This window comes from Jaculus jaculus, chromosome 4 (genome assembly GCF_020740685.1).
Source record: "Jaculus jaculus isolate mJacJac1 chromosome 4, mJacJac1.mat.Y.cur, whole genome shotgun sequence".
NCBI classification, from domain to species: Eukaryota; Metazoa; Chordata; class Mammalia; order Rodentia; family Dipodidae; genus Jaculus; species Jaculus jaculus.
In genome coordinates this window covers 173,526,283-173,548,537 of record NC_059105.1, presented here as the reverse complement: position 1 = coordinate 173,548,537, position 22,255 = coordinate 173,526,283, and positions in this window count along the sequence as shown.

Sequence of the window (22,255 nt, the reverse complement as noted above, 5' to 3'; positions counted from 1 at the left end):
ATAGGAGGGGTCTCACTCCATGGGTCGCTCAGCCTGTCCTACAGCTTCACCATCCCAGGTGTTTAGTGTCCCCAGGTCTTCCCGCTCTATATGCAGCCACATGTGCTTTTCTTTATTGCAGCGATAATTAATGCACAAGTGGCTGATGGCACCTGTGTTATGAGAGTGCCTCACACCCGAATGCACTCACTGCCACCTCCCCAGCACTTCCTAAGCTTACCTGCCCCGTATCCCCTAATGAAATCCATGGCATGAGCTTTTGGTGCTTTCTTTTCTAAATCTCTAAACTAATCTTCACTCTTCATTTTTTTTCTAGAAACTTCAGCCCCGCCTATTCCCTGGACATCCTTCTTCCAGCACGCATTTCCCCACTGTGAGTCACGCATTCTGGATTCCTGAGGAGGAAGGCTTTAACTGTATGATGAAGAAATACTAACTGACTGCTGCCGTGACCCTTTCTGAGGATGGAAGGAAAAGAGAAATTCTCCCAGCCCCAGGGTGAAGTCTGCGTCTTTGTCCTAAGTCAGCAAAATGAAGTGAGCTGGTGCTCAGGAGAACTATGAGCTTGACTTTCCCCTCTCTCCCAGCCTCTCTGAAGGGCTTGGCCTCTGGGGAGGGGCTGGGGAGAACAGTTTATGAGGACAGGTCAGGAAAAGGAGGACTCAGTGAATCCAGCTTGAGTAGCAAACGCAGCAGCACCATCATGTTAGCAGAGCCGATTCTTGATTGCAACGTCACCTACACGGAGTCGCTTTCAGGGATGTCCAAGGGTTTCCAATGGCCTGGTGGTAAAGGGACAAGTGTTGTGCCTACATTTTGGCAGCTTTGATTTCAGTTTCTTGGAGGTAAAATACAGTTATTTTAGTGGATTAGGTCCTACAAGTTCACCAAGTGACTCATATTTGCCCTCCAATTCCTCCAAAGGGCGCTGTGGGCACACTGGGTTAGTTAGAAGCGTGGCACCCATGCGGACCGAGGCTCCTTTATGACACTCACTGGCCGTTGTTTGATTTTTTGTGTTGAATTCTCATTCAGTACCAACTCCAAGTTCATGGCAAATGCTATACCAACTGACAAATACACAGAAGGTCAAGATATAAGTAAAAATCCATCACCGATTTATGTTTGATCAAGGTAGATTAGAAGCATCTTGCCCCTAACACCCAGATGAGTTTCATCACCAGGGAAAGGGCCTGGGACTTCCTGGGAGAGAGGTGGGTCTGCAAAGTAGGCATATTTTCATGAGTCGCCTCCCTTCCAACAGCACATGGAGAGCTTAAGAGGAAAGGTCACATTTGTTCAGCAAATTTCAATGTGTTAGTGCTTGACATTAGAAAAAAACAAACAAACAACCAAAAAAAAACACCAGCTAGATCAATGTGAGTCAACCTCCCACCATCATTCCAATTACACAAATCACTCCTCTGGAGGAAAGGGGGAATAAGGAATCGGAAAGAAAGGAGGATGGCCCCTTTGTAACAATTTCATGAGTGTCAAATTGACTGTTTTAAGAACAAAGTAGATGGGAAGGCAGAAGGGTGGTTTCCCTTTAAGAATCATAGTGAATGTGAAAACTTTTTGGTCAACCTGAATTTTCACCGTGAACTGTATGTTGGTTTAAGCATTAGTAATTGTAGGATGAGGATCTGATTTAATACCTTTAATAGTGTTGCTATTTGTGTCATCAAAGGTTGTGTTAGGGCCATCTTTCAGTTGATTCAACAAATATGAAGTTATTACATTGTGGACCAGGGATCAAAAATATCAGGTATCAAATAGTGGCCTCTTTAAAAATTATTTTATTTATTTAAAAGATGCACACAAGGGGGGGGGGGAGGGAGGGAGAGAGAGAGGATGAGAATGGACATTTCAGGACCTCTGGGCCTGCAAATGAGCTCCAGACACATTGTACCACAGCAGCTGACATTAACATGAATACTGACCGGGTGGCAAACTTAGACCAAAAATGAACCCAACATGGCTCAGGGGATTTTTGCGGAAGAGGGGGCGGAAAGAATGTCAGAGCCACATGTTGGGTCATGATATGCAGAGACATTTATTGTACCAATAACTGTGGGCTAACTCCACAGTGCGTGACCCATATACCTCAACAAGGAGGGTCCAATGGGAGGTGGTAGATCATGGATGAGCCTAAACAATGGTACCAAACTGCCTGTATTTGCTGAAAAGAAAACTAATAAATTTTTTTTAAAAAAATTGAAAGATGCATCAGGTATGAACGAGATCTAAACCCGAGGCAATGGAAGGAGAAGGCACATTCTGCGCAAAGACAGCCACATGCCTAAACTTTAGGGACGCTACACTAACCGCTTCAAGGAGCTTGGGAAATGACTGTGGAGAGCCTGGAAACTAAAGCTCAAGGGAGGCGGGATTTCTCCTCCTGCTGCAGGTACCATGGAGCCATTTCCCCCACGATGGTACGACAGCACTTTCCACTTTCACAGGAATTCTTCATTGCATTCTCTTTCCTTTTCAGGGTCTACTTGGTAACAAAATAACACTTTATTTATTTATTTTTTAATGTGGTCCAGGGCTCACCTTCAGCTCCTGATCCTCCTGTGTCAGTCTTCAAAATGCAGGGATTATAAGCATATGCCACCACACTAGGCTTCACATTATCCTGTCATGTCCTTTCCTTATTTTCACAAGAAAGGAAAGAACATTATAGGGCCATTGTTTAGTTCTTTGCCATCTTTTCCTTAGCGTCCATCTTCAGGGTAGAGGGGATGATTCTCTTACGGTTATGCTTTTATACCTCTGTGTGTTTATAAAGTAAGTCCATGTCCTAAATTATTGTTGTACCTGTTCCTTAGGGATTTCTCAGAAGGGATTTCCTCAGACTCATACCTGCCCAGTGTCACTGTAAAGTAAAGGAAGTTATAAGGGAAGTTGTGTCATGCAGGAAGATCAGTGCTGAGAACCTTTGAATCTTCATAAAAAAAGTAATTTGAAAGGGGTAACAAGACCATGTTTGATTCTGCAAAAATCTGGAAGGCAGTGACTTAGAAGAGAAGGAATTAAGGTGTAGCAACTAATTGTTAAACCACTGTGATATTCACAGGGATAAATGAATTATTGGAACTCAAAGAAAGATCAATAAAAGATAAGGGTGGTGGTCAGCTTGACAGGATATTTATGAGATGTAGTCACTGAAAATAGGGAAGATGAGAGTCCTTTATGGAGATTAGACCACAGAAAAAATATCTTATGGGGCAACAAGTGGAGGGAAATACTGAATTTAAGTTTCAACATTTAAAATTAGTCCCTAATGTTATTATCAGATCATAATTCTTTAGGAACATTTTTTTAGCTGCTAATTAAAAAGATTCTTTGGAGTGGATCTGATATTTCAAAAATTAACTAAACTACCTTAGAAACAGAACTGTCTTAGAAAGTGTATTTTGTGTTGAAATGATGTATTTGTACTGATTTTATTTTCAGATTATCAGTCAGATATTTATGTGGTTTATATATTGTTATAATGTGATGCTTTTAACCCACACTGAAGTGTGACAAAAAAAAAAAAAAACAATGAAAGGTGAAGATACTTTGGCAATCCAAAATAATATTTACAAAGGCTAGACTTTGAAAAATGGGGAAAAAGAGTAGAAAGACACGATTTCAGTCAAAACTTCATTTCCTCTTCATTTGCTGACCCACATCCAGTGCATACTTTTATTCTGTCAAATATCAGGTGAAGTTTCCAATGAAACATTGTTTCTGAATACATTAGCATATCGTCCAAAATGAGATGAAATTTCCTTAATGAAGATCCATTTCCTTTATTCAGACTCTAAAGTCAGTCAACTTTAAATAATAGAAGAGAGGCACAGATTTAAGACTATAACTCCAGGAAATGAAGAACCTCTTAAAATTTTATGAATAATCTGGTTTTATAAACTATCATCAAGAATTACCTGATAATTACTCAGAATATTAAATTGTAATTATCTACAGATGAGGTCTTACAATACTCTGTTTTTGCTCACAGGATTAAAACTAAGTATCTGCATGTGTTTTACATTGCTTGGTATTCAGATTGTTAAGATCAATAGCTGCTGTAGAAATCCTGTAACTTATATTTCCCTAACTGATAAAAATTATATTTCAGGTTTTTTCTTGGATTGTTCAATAGATGATCAGATGCTATTCCACAGAGGCCTCTGTTTTTTGTTTGTTTGTTTGTTTTGTTTTTAGGGAAATAAAGGTTTTATTTCAGTTTACAAATTCATAAAATATTCCAGGACTATTTTGATGTTTCATTCTGAAGCATAGACTTGAATCTCACCACGCATAGAAGGACTCAGCCAGGATGGCTTACGCTGCTCTGCCCAGTCTCAGGGTAAGAGAGAGCTGGGTGGCTCTTAAGAGCTCACTAATCAACTCACAGAGGCCTCTGTTTTGAAAGAACATGGGAGATTTGGTTTTGTTTTACTCAAATGCTCAATAATCTAAAAAGAGTAAAATAAATAGAGGATGATCAAATAGCATGCAATTCCAGCAAATTTTAAACTTCCACATAAAACACATTTTAAGACTGAAAAAGCATTTTCTCTAAAATAATATATAGAACTTCTTTTTTTGTGTTACTTGTTTTTGTTTCTTGAGGTAGGGTCTCACCTTAGCTGAGGCTGACCTGAAATTCACTATGTAATCTCAGGGTGGCCTGGAACTCATAGTGATCCTCCTACCTCTGCCTCCAGGGTGCTGCAATTAAAGGCATGAGCCACCACCCCTTGCCAAAATAATGTATAGAACTTTTTATATTACTCCTCAAGACAGCATTATATTCTTATAGACCTAAATTATGTAAATACATTGTGTGTTGGAACTTGGAAAATACTTTTTCTTACAATCTCAACAATATACTCTCAACAAGAGATTTTGCATTAAAATATTAACTGCTTTACTATGAATATGGTGTGATGGGTTTAATAAACTAAGATCAAAATAACAGCATTCTATCATCATACATATTAAAAATGTCAACTTGAAGAAAAATAAGAAGTATTTTCCTTTCTCCTGCCATTCCGTACCCATCATTCACAATATCCATGTCTACCTCTCCCTAGCATACATAAAGGAAATTACTGTTTTCTGTTATTAGGCTTTAAATGTTATGTTCAAAATTCATATGCATGCATGTGCGTGCGCACACGCACACACACACATGCATGCACGCACACACAAGGACACACACATGTGCATGTGAGCAAACAAAGTTTGCATCTGGACTGTCCCCAAAGGCATGTATGATAAAGGATTACTCCCCAGCCTGTAGTGATATTTGGAGGCAGTAGAATCTTGAAGACATGGCCTTATGGAAGGAAGCGAGGTAACTGGGGTAGGCCCTTGCAGGATCCCAAGACCTTTGTCCCTGCCACAAGCCACTCCATCTCTTCTTTACTCCTCTGTCTCCTGGTCCTACCATGACAGACTATGATAGACTATGTCACACAAACAAAACCAGGAGAGCCACACAACCATGGACTAAAGCTCTGAAGCCATGAGCTAAAAATCCACATCTTTGTGCTTAGAAGTTTCTTCAGGTATTCTGCCCTCATGGAAACAAAAGCTGATTGATGCGGCCATCTATTTCTTTACCTTAATCTGCTTCAACACAAAAATATAGCTTTATTCTGCAGCGTAATTTCATTTTCATTTATTTGTATCTTGACTATTATGTCATTTGAATGAATAAATAATTACTACTTGGCTTTTTTCATAGTACAATACATTTGTCTTCTATTGTTTGTGAAGAATGCCACACGTGAATGAAAAGAGGACCCCAGGGAGTTTCATCTTAAAAATTCAGAATTCAGATGCTAAAATGAAAATGTCATTATGTTTATAGATGGCTTGTTCCTCTCCTTTACATGTAATCTTTACTTTGCAAAATATCTTGCTTTAAACATATATTGTTTTTCATCTAAATTTAATAATAAGATACAGACATTTAAGACAAGATTTAGAATCAGAAAAAAACAAAAATCCACCTTGATCAGAGGAAGCTTCTCCCTGTGACCACGCACAGGACTCATAGTCACCAGCAGCCTCTGCTGCTGCTTAATCACCTGGGATTCTTGAGTCAGGAAGTGAATTCCTAAAATAGTATGAGGGAATTTCTTGTGTCCCTCTCAGAATCTTCTTTCAAAAGCAATGGCAGCAAGTTACCATAATGATCGTCAGGTTGAGAATAGATCTCAGAAGTTGACAGAGTTCCTAGGTCTGTATGTCACAAATCTACAGAGTCAACACCCGCTATCAGAGCTCACAGCCAGTGTAAATAGCAGAGGTAGCCTTGCCTCGCCCTGGCCACCCCTGAGGAGATCCACAAGCTCCCTGCAAAGATTCCCACTGGTCCCAGGCAAGTGGGACAAGACACGGGCCATTAGCCTATTCAGTTAACAGGAAGTGCATGGCCATTATAAGTTTCTTAGACAATGCTTTCAACTCTACCCTTGGGGTGTTTCTTTTACAACATTTTACTAAAACTATTAGTAAAATCTGATAGTACAGAATTACAGGTGAGAAAAACAATAATGTATTATATTTGTACATGCTTTATTCAGGGAGAAAGAATATTCCTAAACTGACCACAGACACAATGGGGCTGATGCCTGAAATGTGTCTTCTTTGCACTGAATCAGCCTTCCTTGTATCTCATACGAACTCAAACCTTAAACACTATCTTTGTTTTCCTCCTATTAGAGAGAGAGAGAGAGAGAGAGAGAGAGAGAGAGAGAGAGAGAGAGTGTGTGTGTGTGTGTGTGTGTGGCTTCTCCGTCAGTTGTCCACCTTTTCCTCTTTTTCTTTTGGGGATTTTCAGGATAGAGTGTCCAGCCCATTCTGACCCGGAGCTCACTCTGTAGTCTGAGGCTGGTTTCCAACTCACAGCAGGACTCACACCCCTGCCCCTGAGTGCTGGGATTAAACTTGTGCACACCACCACGCCCAGCTCCTGGCCACCTAGTTGTTTTTTTGTAGACAGGGTTTCACTGGCTTGGAATCTACCAAGTACACTAAGACAGGCTTGCATGCCCCATCCACCTGCCTCCTCCAGTCTGGCACTGGGATTGCAAGGATCAGCTGTTTTGGGGTTTTTTTGTTTGTTTGTTTGAGTTTTTGTTTTTTGTTTTTTTTTTTTTTGTTTTATATGGGTTTTAAGAATTGAACTCAGGTCCTCAAGCTGGCAAGGCAAACACTTACCACCTAAACTCTCTGCTCAGCCTCTCCTTCGGGTAGAGTATGTTCCTTGTTGATTTTAATGTCCTTCTACGTTGCAGTGAGGTCAACCTTCAGAGCCGAAGTGCGAGCTCTTCTGGGGTCTAGCTCCTGCCTCCAGCACTTCCGGCGCTCTCTGCTGCTGCGCAGGCTCCCGCCTGCCTGACCAGCCCTGGCCTGCACCAAGGAGTCTGTTTACTGTGCCCATTAGGCAGTAGGCATCGGGCAGCAGTTTCCTGAGGCAGCTGTTCTACCTATTAAGTCTCCCCTTTTTAAATATTTATAACTTTTAGCTAGAAATTATTTCTCCTTTTCCTAAAAACTTTGATTCTTTGGGTACTAAAATGATTCATTTCTAAATATACCCACAATCCCAAAATTACATTTGAGGGCATTCCTTCTACCAAATCTGTCTTTTTCTATCCATCTACTCATTTCTTGTGCTGACAGGATTATAATCAATGAACTCTTTTGTGTGGATGTCCGACAAGGGTCCACGTGACTGAAGGCTTGGTATGTAAGATGACAGTATTAGGAGTTGGTGAAAACTTTGATAATATACTTTGATAGCTTTGACATACTTCCAAGGGAAGACCTTGGGACATGGGCAGTTTATCCTTGCAGAAAATTAAGAGACTCCAACCCCTTTCTTTCTGATTTGCTTGGTAATATGAGCTCTTCCACACTATGGTCTCTGTTATGGTGTTACACAGCTGAGAAAGGGCACCTTCCCCAGATTGGCACCAATGCAGGTGCCATATACTGAAACCTCCAAACAAGCATCTTAATTGTTTTTGAGGTAGGGTCTCACTCTTACCCTGGCTGACCTGGAATTCACTATGTAGCTCAGGGTGGCCTCAAACTCACAGAGATCCTCCTAACCTCTGCCTTGCAAGTTCTAGGATTAAAGGTGTGCCCCACCATGCCTGATTCCAAACATCCTAATTTTGTATATTAGCTACCTCTAATATTCCATTTTACTAACCTAGCTGACTAAAATAGAAACAAAGCTCTCAACAAGGCTATTGTTGGGTTCTTCACTGGGGGGGGCAGCCTTGCTAAGGACTGAACTTACGCCTTGCGCATGTGATGCGCACACTCTGTCCCAAGCCTGCTATCATTGATTACCCACGATGGGAATGGCAGCCTCTTCACTTTCTGTACACTTGTGTTTCTCACATTCTTCTCTTATCACAGGATGGAACTACCAAAACTTGGGTCTTATTCAGCATTGCAACTCAGTGACTAGCATATTGCTTGGCACAGAAAGCCTTCCAGGAACATTTGCCAGCCTAGTGAATGGATGAGATATGGAACTGGAGGAGAAAGAACGATCATGCAGAACGATGAGTGAATAAGCAGAGCACAGGAGTGACGGGACATAATTGCCACAGGTAATTTTTCCAAAGTATATTTATATTAAAAGACAGTCTGACACAAAACCATGAGTAACTCTTAAGTACACTCAACCATATATGGCAAGGCGATAAACAGTAATAGAATGAGATGCATTCCAAGTTGGTGAACAAGGGAATTTTTGAGAGAAAATCTGTCAGGAAGAACAGTTGGAGAAGGAATATAAATGCACTGTACCACAGATTGTTGCATAGGCATTATTAACATGCAAGATGGCAAAACGCTATTTAAAGATTATAGAATCCTATGTGCCATATGTGTTTGTGTGGCTGTTTCTTTTTGAATTAATAGCTTTAATGAAAAAGTCTCATAGGCCAATCACTGAACAAAGATGATGCAGAAGTACATAAATGATTTAACTAGCATTAGAGCTAAAAATTATGTGAAGTCAAACAGAAGTGAAAGATCCCAAAATATCAATGACACATTCAATGAAAGAATAATGGGTGATTCATTTTTATGCTGAGTTTGTATTTTCTGAAATTTCATTTAATATGAACATATTTGACTAATAATTTACAAAGCTGCTATATTTCTCTTGTATATACTAGTTTGATGAATGTAAAATGTAGTTCCCATGGCAAATGCAGAGGTTGCAAATCATTCTACAATTAGGCATGACCTTCCCCTTTGATTCTTTGAGTACAACATAGAGAAAAATAAGGATTCAAAGACTTGCTAATGCCCACACCAAGCACGTCATCCTATCTTTGCACTGATTACAACTGCAAATGTATTTTTGATGTTTTAAGATATTCAAAGGCAGACCTCTGCATTTTTCCACTTTTCTATAAAATGTTTCCCTAGGAAGACTGTCCCAAAGCATGTTGCATTGCCCAATTGGCGGACATTGCCCTGGAATTATAGAAACAAACTCAGATTTGTTTGCTTAAAAGTGGGTTAGCTGCTTTTAGAAGCAGAGCCTGAGGAAAAAGACTAAGACTTAGAGATGTGTAAAGCAAGGGTGAGCCTGCTATATATGTGTAATATATATATTCACAATATATATATATATATATATATATATTATATATATATTATATATATATATATTATAATATAATATATATAATATATATAATATAATATAATATAATATAATATATATATATTCACAGACACAGAGTATGTACATATCTACTCTGACACTTCCAAAGCTGTGGCTTCTGCTCACGGGCACTCATTGTTTTTATTTAAAAGTTCTCCCCCCAAACAAAGATGAATAATTTGTGTAATCTGTGAACTAGCTGAACATTACATGGGCAAAGGGTGAGGACATTTTGACTTTGAAGAATGCTTAAACATCTGTTAACGGGAGGGATTTTAGGGGCTTGACCTGTTGGAAGCGGCTGATCCAGAACACATCCACACTTCATTCACAAATGTGATCACACTAAGCCCTCTCATGGTCTGCAGCAGAGCCGTGGTATTTCCACTGGAGACTTGTTAATGGACCACATTGTCTTCAATGCTATGGTCAACACTTTTCATGCATATATGGTTGTTCTGGATCAAGAACACCACCAGGTCACTGAGGAAATTGTGAAAAGAATGTGTCTTAGATCAGTCAGCATCCCTAAACCTTCCTTATCAATACTGGTCACCTTTGCTGTTCAGGCCAAAAGTTCACCAAGGCAGAAGAAAGCTAGTCAGCTGCCTTTAAGTGGGTGGATTACATGGTTGTAAAATTCACTTCAGAGCAAGTTGCAAGTCAGAAAGGCAGCAGAAAAACCATCTCACAGCAATATTTTCAGAAAAGTTGTTTGTAAGTTTCATAAGACATATTCCCATAGGTCAATCCCATATTTCATTAAAAAATATTTTATTTATTTGAATGGAGGGGGCGGGGAGATGAGATTAAGGTCTCTAGCCATTGCAAATGAAGTCTAGATGCATGCACCACTCTGTGCATCTGGCTTAACATGGGTACTGGGGAATCTAACTGAAGTCATTGGCTTCGTAGGCAAGCATCTTAACCTCTGAGCCAACATTCCATCCCCTGTGTATTTTTTTTTCAGCAGCAAGCTTTTGTTATTATTCTGATGATGATTATTATAGTTATTAGTTATGTACACAGTGTTGGTACCATCATTAGCCTCCTTCCTGTCCTCCCCCCTCGGCAGGGATCCTCCTCTCTGGGGAATGTGGGTCATGCATTGTAGGGGTAGCCATCAGTTATGGTGAAGAAGCAATGTCTTTGTGCATAACGTCCCAACATGTGGCCCTAACAATCTTCTCTGAGCCATGTTGAGTTCGTTTCAGGTCTACTTCAGTGATGAGGTCTTGGGAGCCTCTGTGTCTCTGGATCTCTGGTTTGGAAGGAGCTGAGTGTTCTCTCTGTCTATCTCCTTCACCCTTGTGCTGGTACCAGGTTCAACAAGAAAGCAGCACTCTTGCTCATTTCCCCAATTCCTCTATGGTTTCAGCTGGGGCCCTGGTGAGGTGCAATGGGCTGATTCTCAGCTTCTGCATCCAAAAAGAAAAGCTCTCCAACAGAGAGTGAAGTAAGAACCAGATAAATAGGATAACCATTGTTATTTTAGAGAGAAGTTAATAGGTGTTGGCCCTCTTGTAGCCCATGATTGGTGGGAGCTTGATAATGGAGAGTGAGCTCATTTTTAGAAATGGCTCTGACTTGTTTCCCAGCTGCAGCTGTGGGTTCCATTCCACTGAGTGGATCAGTTAGCCAAATCAAGAATAGTTGATTACCCACCATGGCTGTGTGCCACTATTACACTTGTGTGAGCATCACATCAGTTTATTTGCTGCTGAGTAGCTTAGACCACAAGTTGCTTGGTCAGATGTTGTTCATTTTCCCCAGATCCTCATGTATCACCTTCTGGAACTAGATGAGCTAACTGTCTTGGGACTGATTCTCTTCCAGTTTCCAGTCAGGTCACTCCATGTACTGTACAAATAAATTATGCTGTCTTCTACAGTAGGATATTACCACTAACTTTTGGTGGGTCATCAAGTACTATGACAGAAATCTATCTTCTTTTGGGAAACCTTGTAGGTCTCTGATCAACAGCTCATTGTAGATGTTAACCACATGCTGGTACTGGGAACTATAAGCAAGTACCAAGGAAAAGAAGGAATAAAAAGATAGGTAATATAAAAGAGAAAGAGAGAGGAAGGAGAGAAAGGGAGAGAGAAACAGGAGAAGATTAAGGTTAGTCTTCATCATATCCCCTCCAGGGCCCTGGGATTCAGGTGTTCCCTCTAAGGATCTGATGAAGGTTCAACCACTTAGTCTGTCTTTTAGAATATAGAATTTTATGGTACCATTGCCATTTGGGTCCAGTTTTGTGTCCCCCCTTACCCACCCTACATTTCCTATTGTCTGGTCCTCAAGATGCTTATTAGGTATGTCAGCATCTTGGGCAGATTCAAGTTGGGAGCCACAGACGGGTGAGACCATGCAACAACTATCTTTCTGTGATTGGGTGAGTTTGCTGAGAATGATCTGTTCCAAGTTTGACCATTTTTCTTCAAATTTCCTTGCATCAATTTTCCTTTCTGCTGTGTAGAATTCCATCATGTAGAACTACCACATCTTTGTTATCCATTTGTCTAATCATGAACATCTGGATTGATTCCAGCTCTTAGCTATTATAAATTGAGCAGCTAGAAACATTGAGCAAATCTCTCGGAACTAAGGCATGGCGCTTTTAAGGCAAATGCCCAGAATGGAAATAAATGGGTCTGTTAGTAACTCTATAGTCAACTATTTTAGGAGTTTCCATATATCTTGCCATACTGGTTGTACCATCCTACATTCCCACCAATAGTGGATGAGGGTTCTTATTTCTCCACATCCTCACCAGCATTTGTTTTCATTTTATTTTTTAATTTTGCTATTCTTACTGGGGTAAGGTAGAACCTCATAGTGAATCCTAAAGGCAGTGTCTTTTCTCCCCTGGGAGGTGAGCTGTGGTAAGGCAGACACTATCTTGACGGGAAGCCAGCTTGTATTTTATCCTTATACTTCATTCCCAGAGATTGTTCTTATAGTTTATTCCCACATGAAATGAGGATCCTCACTATACATTTCCATCTTTAAATGAACAATCATGTTCTTACACATCAGTGTATGATATTAACACATATAGTGCTAAGATATGACTCTTAAGTTACCACTGATAAAAGAAAAACTGCATATATGCAATTTATTTAGGCAAGTTAACTATACAAACACCCAAACCATATTCTGAATTTCTAACTAGGAGTAAAATAAAAGATCAAATTTTATCTCTATATACTATTTTTTCATCCAAGGATCTAAATATTTAACAAAATGTATTGCTCTACTTTTACTGAAACTTAGTAAAGTAATGAGATTTTATTGCTAACAAAACTTTTTCATTTTTAATTATGTCCATTTTACTTTTAGGAACACAATGATGGTGTTTATGGATCTGTGGGAAACAGCTTGCTTAGTACCCTCAAAGCTCTGGATTCCAACTCCAACACTACAAAGGAAAAATAATAATTGAAGCTTCAAGATAAAAATTTAAATATCTGTGCAAAAATAGCAAGTACTTGCTATTGTCACAATCATAGATAATATAATATAATTCAATATAACATAATATAATTTCAGGCAATTGTCAAATGTGAGATTTCCAACTTATGTAAATGGAATATCATCCAAGTAGCAAAAGCAATAGAACATTCTTTTTTTTAAAAATTAGCTTTTAATCTTTAAATTTCTGTTATGATTATTCATTTACAAAACCTCGAATTATAATAGCTTCTGTAATGCATTTTCTGGCTTTAATAATTAAATTTCAAATCCACAAAAACTAATTGAGTTTTATAGTGGAACTTCATGTAAATTAATGTTTCAAATGATAGTAGAAATAATGTAAAACTGATTTTTATGTTTAATTGTTGCTATTTAATTAGAGAATGCATTAATATCACTATTTCATAATCAATTCATACAAAACTCAGAATTGTATTATTGGCTTATGACAAAATTAAATTTTATTCACTTATGAAGTGAATTGATTAATAAATGGATTTCCAAAATTTTTTATTTAGTTTGTTACCATCATAGAATCTTGAATATATATATACATTTATAGTATGATCCAGTTCTGGTATTTATTGCCCTATGTTGAGTTAACTCCTGTCCTTATGTTGATTCAAATACCCAGGCTTAGTTCACATTCTGTCTTCTTGTCTTTTAAGATCTCAGAATTCCTCTACATGGATTTGTCTTATTGGGAGAGAAGAACATAGGGAAGATATACTTACTTTGCTTTTTTTATATACATTGTTCAGTCATGTTAAGAGATTTTTAGCTCAACTCTGTAAAAAAGTCAATGGTCCCCACATATCTGACCAGGATCATTTTTATATAATGACTTTCAAAATATCTATTACTCTGTCTTAGAGTTAAAAAATCTAGAAAAGAATTTTCTGTTTACGAGATGAAAGAGTAGCCTATTTTGTCAATTAAAACATTACTTTGGAAAAAACTGAAAACTTTAAACATGTTGAAGTTATAATTTCTATCAGGCAGAAGACACTTTAGAAAATATATACGTTAAAAACATGGAATCATTCCTTTTTCTTTGCTTTTCTGTCCTTCCTTGTGTAATTGATGTTAACAATCAAATAATTAAACATTTTGATTTCAAGTGTTTGTAATTGTATACAATATTAAAGTGGCTGGGTTTTCATTTGACCGTCCTCAATACAGGACCCAGCCCTCCGCAGCGCCGTCTCACCGCGTGGCAGCTGTCCGAGGCCGGCCAGAGGAGGGTGGCAGCCGTGTGGGGTCCTCAACCCCAGGATCCTACTTTCCTGCCCACACCACGGTAGCAGGATTGAGCCTGAACCTTGATCTCACACACATATCTATGCGCCAGGCAGAGATCAGTGGAAAATGCTGATAGGAAAATGTGCCTTATTTATCATGCAACTTCTCTCTTTGGGACACAGCATGTTCCCTGTATCTTCTTTGTTTGTCTGATTATCTGTCACTGGCTCATGTAGTAACTTGAAAGCATTTGTGGTGGTCTGAATATAAAATGCCCGCCCCCCCCCCCCCGCCATGGGCTTATGCACTTGAACACACGATTCCTAGTAAAGTGTCACTGTTTGGAAAGGTTTTTGTTGTTGTTGTTGTTGTTGTTGTTGTTGTTGTTGTTGTTCTTGTTTTTGTTTTTCGAGGTAGGGTTTCACTCTAGCCCAGGCTGACCTGAAATTCACTATGGAGTCTCAGGGTGGCCTTGAACTCACAACAATCCTTCTATCTCTGCCTCCAAAGTGCTGAAATGAAAGGCATGTGCCACCATGCCTGACCCTTGCCACTTTTTTGTTTGTTTGTTTTTAAATATTTTATTAGTTAATTTATTTATTTAAGAGACAAAGAGAGAGAGAGGCACATAGAAGGAAAGAGAGAATGGGCACACCAGGGCCTCTGGCCACTGCAAATGAACTCCAGACCCATGTGCCCTCTTCTGCATCTGGCTTACGTGGGTCCTGGGGAATTGAACAGTGGTCCTTAAGCTTCACAGGCAAACTCCTTAACCACTAAGCCATTTCCCCAGCCCTGGGAAGGTTTTTGAACCTTTAACAAGTGTAGTCTTCTAGATGAAGGATGCCACTGGGCCTTGTCACTGGGTGATGGGCCTTGAAGTGTTATAGTCTACATGTAGTTCATAGCACTGTAAATGAATATTATATTCAAAAAGGAACCTTTTATTATCTTTTAATTCACTGTCTGATTTGTACATTTTCATCTGCACTCTTCATGCTGTTACAAGAATTGAGAACAAACAAGCTAGTTTTGCACTTTATAGAACCACTGTGACTATATATAAGAGATAAAGGCCTAGATTCCATAGCGAAAATTAGAAGGACAATACTGGTAGATGTTTCTGGGCTGAATACTGAAACTTATGAAGATGGTGCTATTTTGAGATAATCCATGAGCTTAGAGTATATATCATGCAGACCTTAGCATTGTGATTAATAGAGAATTAACTGCACACACAGCAAGCAGAATCTAATAGCTTTTTACATTTGAGCCATATTCCAAGAAGAACCAGAGAAATGTTAATAACAGAAACTGTTCTACCTGGTGTAAGTGTATATTAGTAGAGATGAAATGCTTTACATAATCAGGTCATCTGGGGAACTCTCTGGATTATAAAGGTAGATTAGAACAAGGAGAAGGATGTGATAGAAGAGAATCTGGATAAACTCTACCAAGCCATGTGAAAAGATTTGTTCATTCTCTGAAATCCATCCTCTGGGAGGAATTCCAAGAAAGGGATGAAATGTGGAAGTAGGGTCAGGTCCTAGAATATGGAGTTCAGGGGTGCTGTATTGCAAGTACTTTATTTATTTCGGTTTTTTCTTCGAGGTCCTCATCTTAACACTGAGGCAGATGTTTGCAAGTCACCTTGGCTGCAACCCCCAGCCTGTAGAAATGTTCAATTCCACAAGGTAAGACTTGGAGTTATTTTCCCAAGTCACGGCAAGAGCAAGAACCTGAAAGCTCTCTGCCTTGGACTACTTATCAGATTGGGAACTGTGGCAAAAATCTCAATTTCCTTTGACTACTTGACCCCCGTCTCTCAATCCTGCTCATCCTGATTCAGCTTCGCTGACCTGTGAGCATAGTAACACAATCAGTGAGGGGCACAGCGTACGGGCACATTGTACGAGATTGAAAACTGGGTCCACATGCTCTAGATGTAGAAACAAAGAGACTTACAAGGGTGCACAACTCTTTATCATACAGCTTCTGATTTTAAGGCATCTTTAAAGGCAGTAAAACAGAAATAAAGCACTAACTAAACATAACTGTAAAGCAATAGTTTGGGAATGAAAAAGTTTTAAATTCTTCATTGAAGATGATGGAATTATGATCCTTAGAAATACCAGTTTATATTGAATTAAAGTTACTCAGTATAAATAATTGAATTTATTTAGAATTGAGTTTATTAAACTAATGAGTTCATTTGATTTTTTTCAGGAAGTTCTCTTTGTACATTGCTTAGGAGGTCAGGACGATAGAATTTGGAACAGGCTGCAGTGGCTATATAGCATCCATTAGAAAGATGTAGCATTTAAATATTTATTAAAAGTTAGTTCAATTCAAGTCTCAGTTTCTTAAAGCACTAGGCACCTTGCAGGAGTTCATTAGACACATGTGGCTATTGGCGACCTTCTGAAAAGCCATGAGGAGGGATCATGCCACCTTGCTGGAAGCCAGATGGCCTGGGACAATACAGGAGCATGTGCTCCATTGACTAACTTCACGATAGATCTGCTCAGACATTTTCTTTCTGGTGTGTGAGTGAGTGCGTGCGTGCATGCATGCGTGCGTGTACTTGTGGAGGCCAGAGGTGGGCACCAGGGGTCTGCCTCCACCACATTCCATTTATTTCACTGAGACAGAGTTTCTTACTTAAACCCATGGCTCCCCGATTCAGCTACACTTAGCTCTCCAGCTTTCCTTGGGGACCCCTGACCACCTGCCAGCTCAGATTGCAGGCAGCTACTGTGCCCGCCTAGCCTGTGGGTGTGTGGAATCCAAACTTCAGGCTTCACATTTGCAAGGCAAGAGCTTGACTGACTGAGCCATCTATCATAGCCCATCTGTGACAATTTCTTATGGCTCACAAGTTTAATTTTTGATACAGAGGTAACATTTTTTAACTATATGTTAGTATTGTTAGGATTAAATGCAACAATGTCTCAGGCCAGGAAGGTCCAGTTTAGAAAGAAAAAAGCTGGGCATTGTGGGAGAGATGGAAGCACAGGCTCTGACAATTAGAAAGTCTTGGTTTGAAGCCAAGTTCTGCTAATTATTAGCTTTAAGATTTGGAAATAGACTCTACTTCTTAGCGGTGTTATAGGAATTAAAGAATTATCTGAGAACATAAAAAGTAAAGTGCTTTTAACAGAGCTTGATATCCATTAAGTATTTAGTAAGTAGAAACTAAAAGGCACAAGCTGATAATTCGGAGCTCAGAGGTGAGTAACTAACCATACCCAAACAAACGTAGGTGATGCGGCTCCCAGAAGCTCCATGAACGAAAGCATAGAGAGCTTAAGATGCTACCAAACATAAGACAATGGCAGCAGTCATTACTGTCACTGCTGTCTGGACGAAGGCATGCCTTGTGCCAATAGATCTAATCAGTTGTTGCTTAAATAAAATCCTTTCCTCAACAATTTACTCATTAATGTTTGGAACAATGTTTTTTATCTTGTAAATTACTTTTGTTGCATGATGGAAATGAGGATAAAGTAGTAATTGAATTTCAAATTAATCAAAGCACCCTCAGTAGAGCATGATTTCATTAGTGTAATTTTACTTTTCAAGTAAATAAGGTTTCCCTTGCATTATGTGAATGCATATAAATATAGGTTGATCTCTATTGCACCTCAAGTTAAAAGATAAGTTCATTCCTCCTTGCATGGAAAGAGTTAAGGTTTGACACAGAGCAAAGATGGAATTATTTTTATTTTTGGACACTTCCCTATATGCTCATTAAATGTCTTCACAAAAAGGACTTCAGTGGCTTCTCACTCAGTTTGGCAGAGCCTTGAGGAGAGAGAGTGCCGTGCATGGCTGACTGCTGGTTTTGCCACCATGACCTTCACAGGGACAGATTCTTCAGAGTCAGAATTGAAATTTTATCTTCTCACACTATCATTGTAACCAATAAATATTTTATACCATGTGTAGCCTACTAACCACACTGGACTGTGATTGGGTGTGTGCATTTGTGTATCTTTCAGCAATGAAGTATATAAAAGACATTTATAATTTTTTTTTATTTATGTATTTATTTAACATAAAGATGGAGAAGGAGGGAGAGAGACAGAATGGCACAGCAGGGCTTCCTGCCTCTGCAAACAAACTCCACTTTGTTCACCTGGCTATACATGAGTACTGGAGCATTGAACCTGGGCCTGCAGGCTTTACAAGCAAGTGCCTTTAACTGCTCAGTCATCTCTCCAGCCCTGAAATTTATCATTTCTAAAGGGGGAATATCTATTTATTAAACTGACTTAATATTTTCATGTCTTATACAGCAATAACAATAAAAGTAGATCAAGAAGGAAGTTGTATTAAACCATACTCACCAAGCAACATGTGCAAAGCACTTGGAAGAACATGTGACAGCTGAACGCACCCCACGTTACAGGTAAATGGGAATAGCATGATCTGTGTGCTTTTATTGTGCTGCGGACAACGATAATAATACTCTGTGTGTTGTAAAAAGGTAGAAGAACAAATTCTGAAAGTTATCACTGCAAACTGATAAATGTTTGAAGAAACAGACATGTTTACATTTCTTTTAAATTATACAGCCTGTATATGTACCAAAATACTACATGGTTCCCATGAAATGTACAATTTCTATGATCTTATATGTCAAGGATAATTGTTGTTTTTTTTTGTTTGTTTGTTTGTTTTTTATTTTCGAGGTAGGGTTTCACTGTAGTCCAGGATTACCTGGAATTCACTATGTAGTCTCAGGGTAGCCTCAAACTCACGGTGATCCTCCTACCTCTGCCTCCCAAGTGCTAGGATTAAAGGCGTGCGCCACTACGCCCGGCAAGGATAAATTTTTAAAATATATTTTTCATGTTTACTTTTTCAACAAGCAAAGAACACAATGCTCACAATTTCAACATCATTATTCCTAGGTAGACTACTATGGATGGCTTTTGTGGGTTAGTGTGCAGAGGACCTTCCTCCGGGAAGAGTTGCCACTGTTGAAGTGATGGCTAACGTTGGCTTTCCAGGGCTAGTTTCATGGAACTTATAGTCTTTAGCATTAATTTAGGTGATCTATTTTTCTTCAACCTTTTAGTTGTTTATAATCATTTGCCTTCTTTCAACTATAGAGAAATGTGACATTTAAACAATTATTTATATTCATGATCATGATTTTGAAGTCCTTCACTATCATTTTGGCAGTTTTAGAAAAAAAAACTAATCAAGTAATGTTAATAGACAAAAGAGGCAGGTTGAACAAAACTAACTTTTGGCTGATGTCTAAGATGTGAGTAATTGGGGAAAACATAAAATCCACCAAGAAATTTACATGTCATAGACTAAAGCTGCATAGAAATATCAGAGAGAAAAATGAGGCAATTCATTAACCATAGCTATGTGTTGAACATTGTTTTTCTTCAAATTCTTAGGGATAAATCTTGTATCTATACAGTTATGGTTAAAAAAAGAAAGAAAGAAAGAAAGAATAACAGATTGTAAGAAAATAGCCTAGAAAATGGCAATGAGCCAGAACTGAGGCAACAACTGATTGAAATATTTTTATGTGCTTCATATGAGGGTGGTATAACTAGCTATAGATATGATTAGAATGTGTACTTGGAGGAGAAAATGTGTAGAAGGAAAAAAATTACAAAGAAAACACTGGAAGTGGCAAGCGCAAGGCTTGTGATGGTTATACAATATTATACAATAATGTGGAGATGAAGAGAGGAGTGGTGAGATATTATTGGAAGCATGTTCACTGCTTGAAGATCTTAGAAGACCTTCACGCTGCCTCCTGTGGGACACAGATCACTGGACTCCACCATCTGAGCAGCTGGGGTTTGGTTTTTTTTTTTTTTTTTTTTTCTTTTGGATTCTAGAAGACAGTTTGATGCACAAGATTAGCTGTGGAATCTGTGGAACAATTATTCACTAGCTCAGTGACAGGATGGGGCACATGTGGCAACAAGAAAAAGTAGTAGAAGCCTTGAGAAGGCTTGTGGAAAATGTGCCTCACTATGCAACTCTTCTCTGGGGAGACACCAAAACCAACGAGAGCTTGCGACCCCTGCCCAAACTAAAGACCAATTACACCGAAGTTTACCTTGATGGATCAATGTGTTTATTGGGCTTTCTCACAGCATGGGAAAGAGGTTGCTTACAAGAGTGTAAAACCTACAGATTAGCTTGATTAAAAGGTCTCATCCCAACATGGATAGCAACCGCCCCATGGCTGGATAGGAGTGCTCGCTGTCCAGTGATCTTCTACATACTTGCCTCCCACTGAGGCCATGAGACCTCATGCGTCATTGCATACAGCTGGCACAGGGAATGGCTGAAGTCCTGGGTGAGGGTCTGGAGAGTTTTCCCCGCTCTTCTCTCTCAGTAGGGTATCATCAGCAGGCCCATGTGGGACTAGCTTGTCCCCAGTCACAGCTGCTTCTGACAGAGATGGCAAGGTTGGTTTTCTTGGAGGATTGTGTGCTGTCACACCTTTAGAAGTAGGATTTGTACCATAAGGCAAATAGTTAAGATGAATGCAGTAAGGGGTGGAGGGAGAAACCAAGGAATTCTGAAAATTTGGGCCTGAATTTTAAGATGTGATAAAGAGAGTAACAGATTGGAGAATTCAGAAATGCTATGGATTGTGGAAAATGACAGAGGTGCCAAAATGATGAATTTATTTTTTACTCATACTTTTAAGAAATATTGATGGTTATTTCTTGACTGATAGGTTTATTGACTGATAAATATATTTACTTAGAGAGAGTAATTCTCCACTAAATTGATTCAAAGTGAACTCCAAAGAGTAGGAAAAGTGAATGAACCCAAGAGGAGGGCAGCAAAATTGTAAAACAGAAGTGTGTGCTATTAAAAATAAAATCAAACACTGTCCCTACTACCACACCCATAGAGAGAAGGAAGATAACTACGTAGGACAGACAGACAGACATAGCCATAGGGCTTATGAAGAAGGTTAGGAAAGAGGAGGTATGACCCGTGGAGGAGGCGAAGTCACAAACCGCGCATGTTGGAATAACCGTTGTCAAAGAACCTTCACTCTGAGAGTAGCGGTGTGGCTCTGAACAAGTCTCAGCATGAAAGCACAGGCAGGGGAGATGCAGATGCCGATGCAGCACTTTAGACTGCCATGGCCCTGGGAGCAGAGGAGGTAAGGAGGATGATTTTATGAAGCCATCGGTACTGTGCATTAAAGGGAGAAGGAAGAGCCGTGTAACTTCTGCACTTCTACGTTATCCAGTGCAAACAATGAGATGACCACCAGTACACGCTTGCACGTGTACACATACATACACATGCACATCCATGTGCATATGCACTCAACCCTATGCATGTACACCACACACACATGAAATCCTCATGAGAGGAAGAGTTAGTGCTTCTCACATGTGCAACTTAAGGCATCATCTGTGTCTACTGAAGGTGGAGAATAGATGTGTCAGCCGAGGATGAAAGGAAGCCATAAAGACTTGCAAGTCATTTACATGAACCTGGTCACGAATGTCATCAGAGCAGATGACATGCAAAGATGGGGCGCATGTTGAGATCAGGCACAGTGATGGCAAGCTTCAAGAGATACTCCCAGAATGCATTGCAGAGAAGGCAGCAGAAAGGAATGAGATGGAAGCACAGTGAATGATGAATCACTGTGAAGTTTCCTGGAGAGCTGGTAGTTCATATTCTTAGTCAACTTGATTGAATTTAGATAAGAGAAACATCTTTCAGTGAGGGTGTTCCTAGGGAGGTGTAACTGGGAAGAGAAGGTCCCTCCTGACAATGTGCGGGGCACCATTCCATGAGCTGGAAACAGGA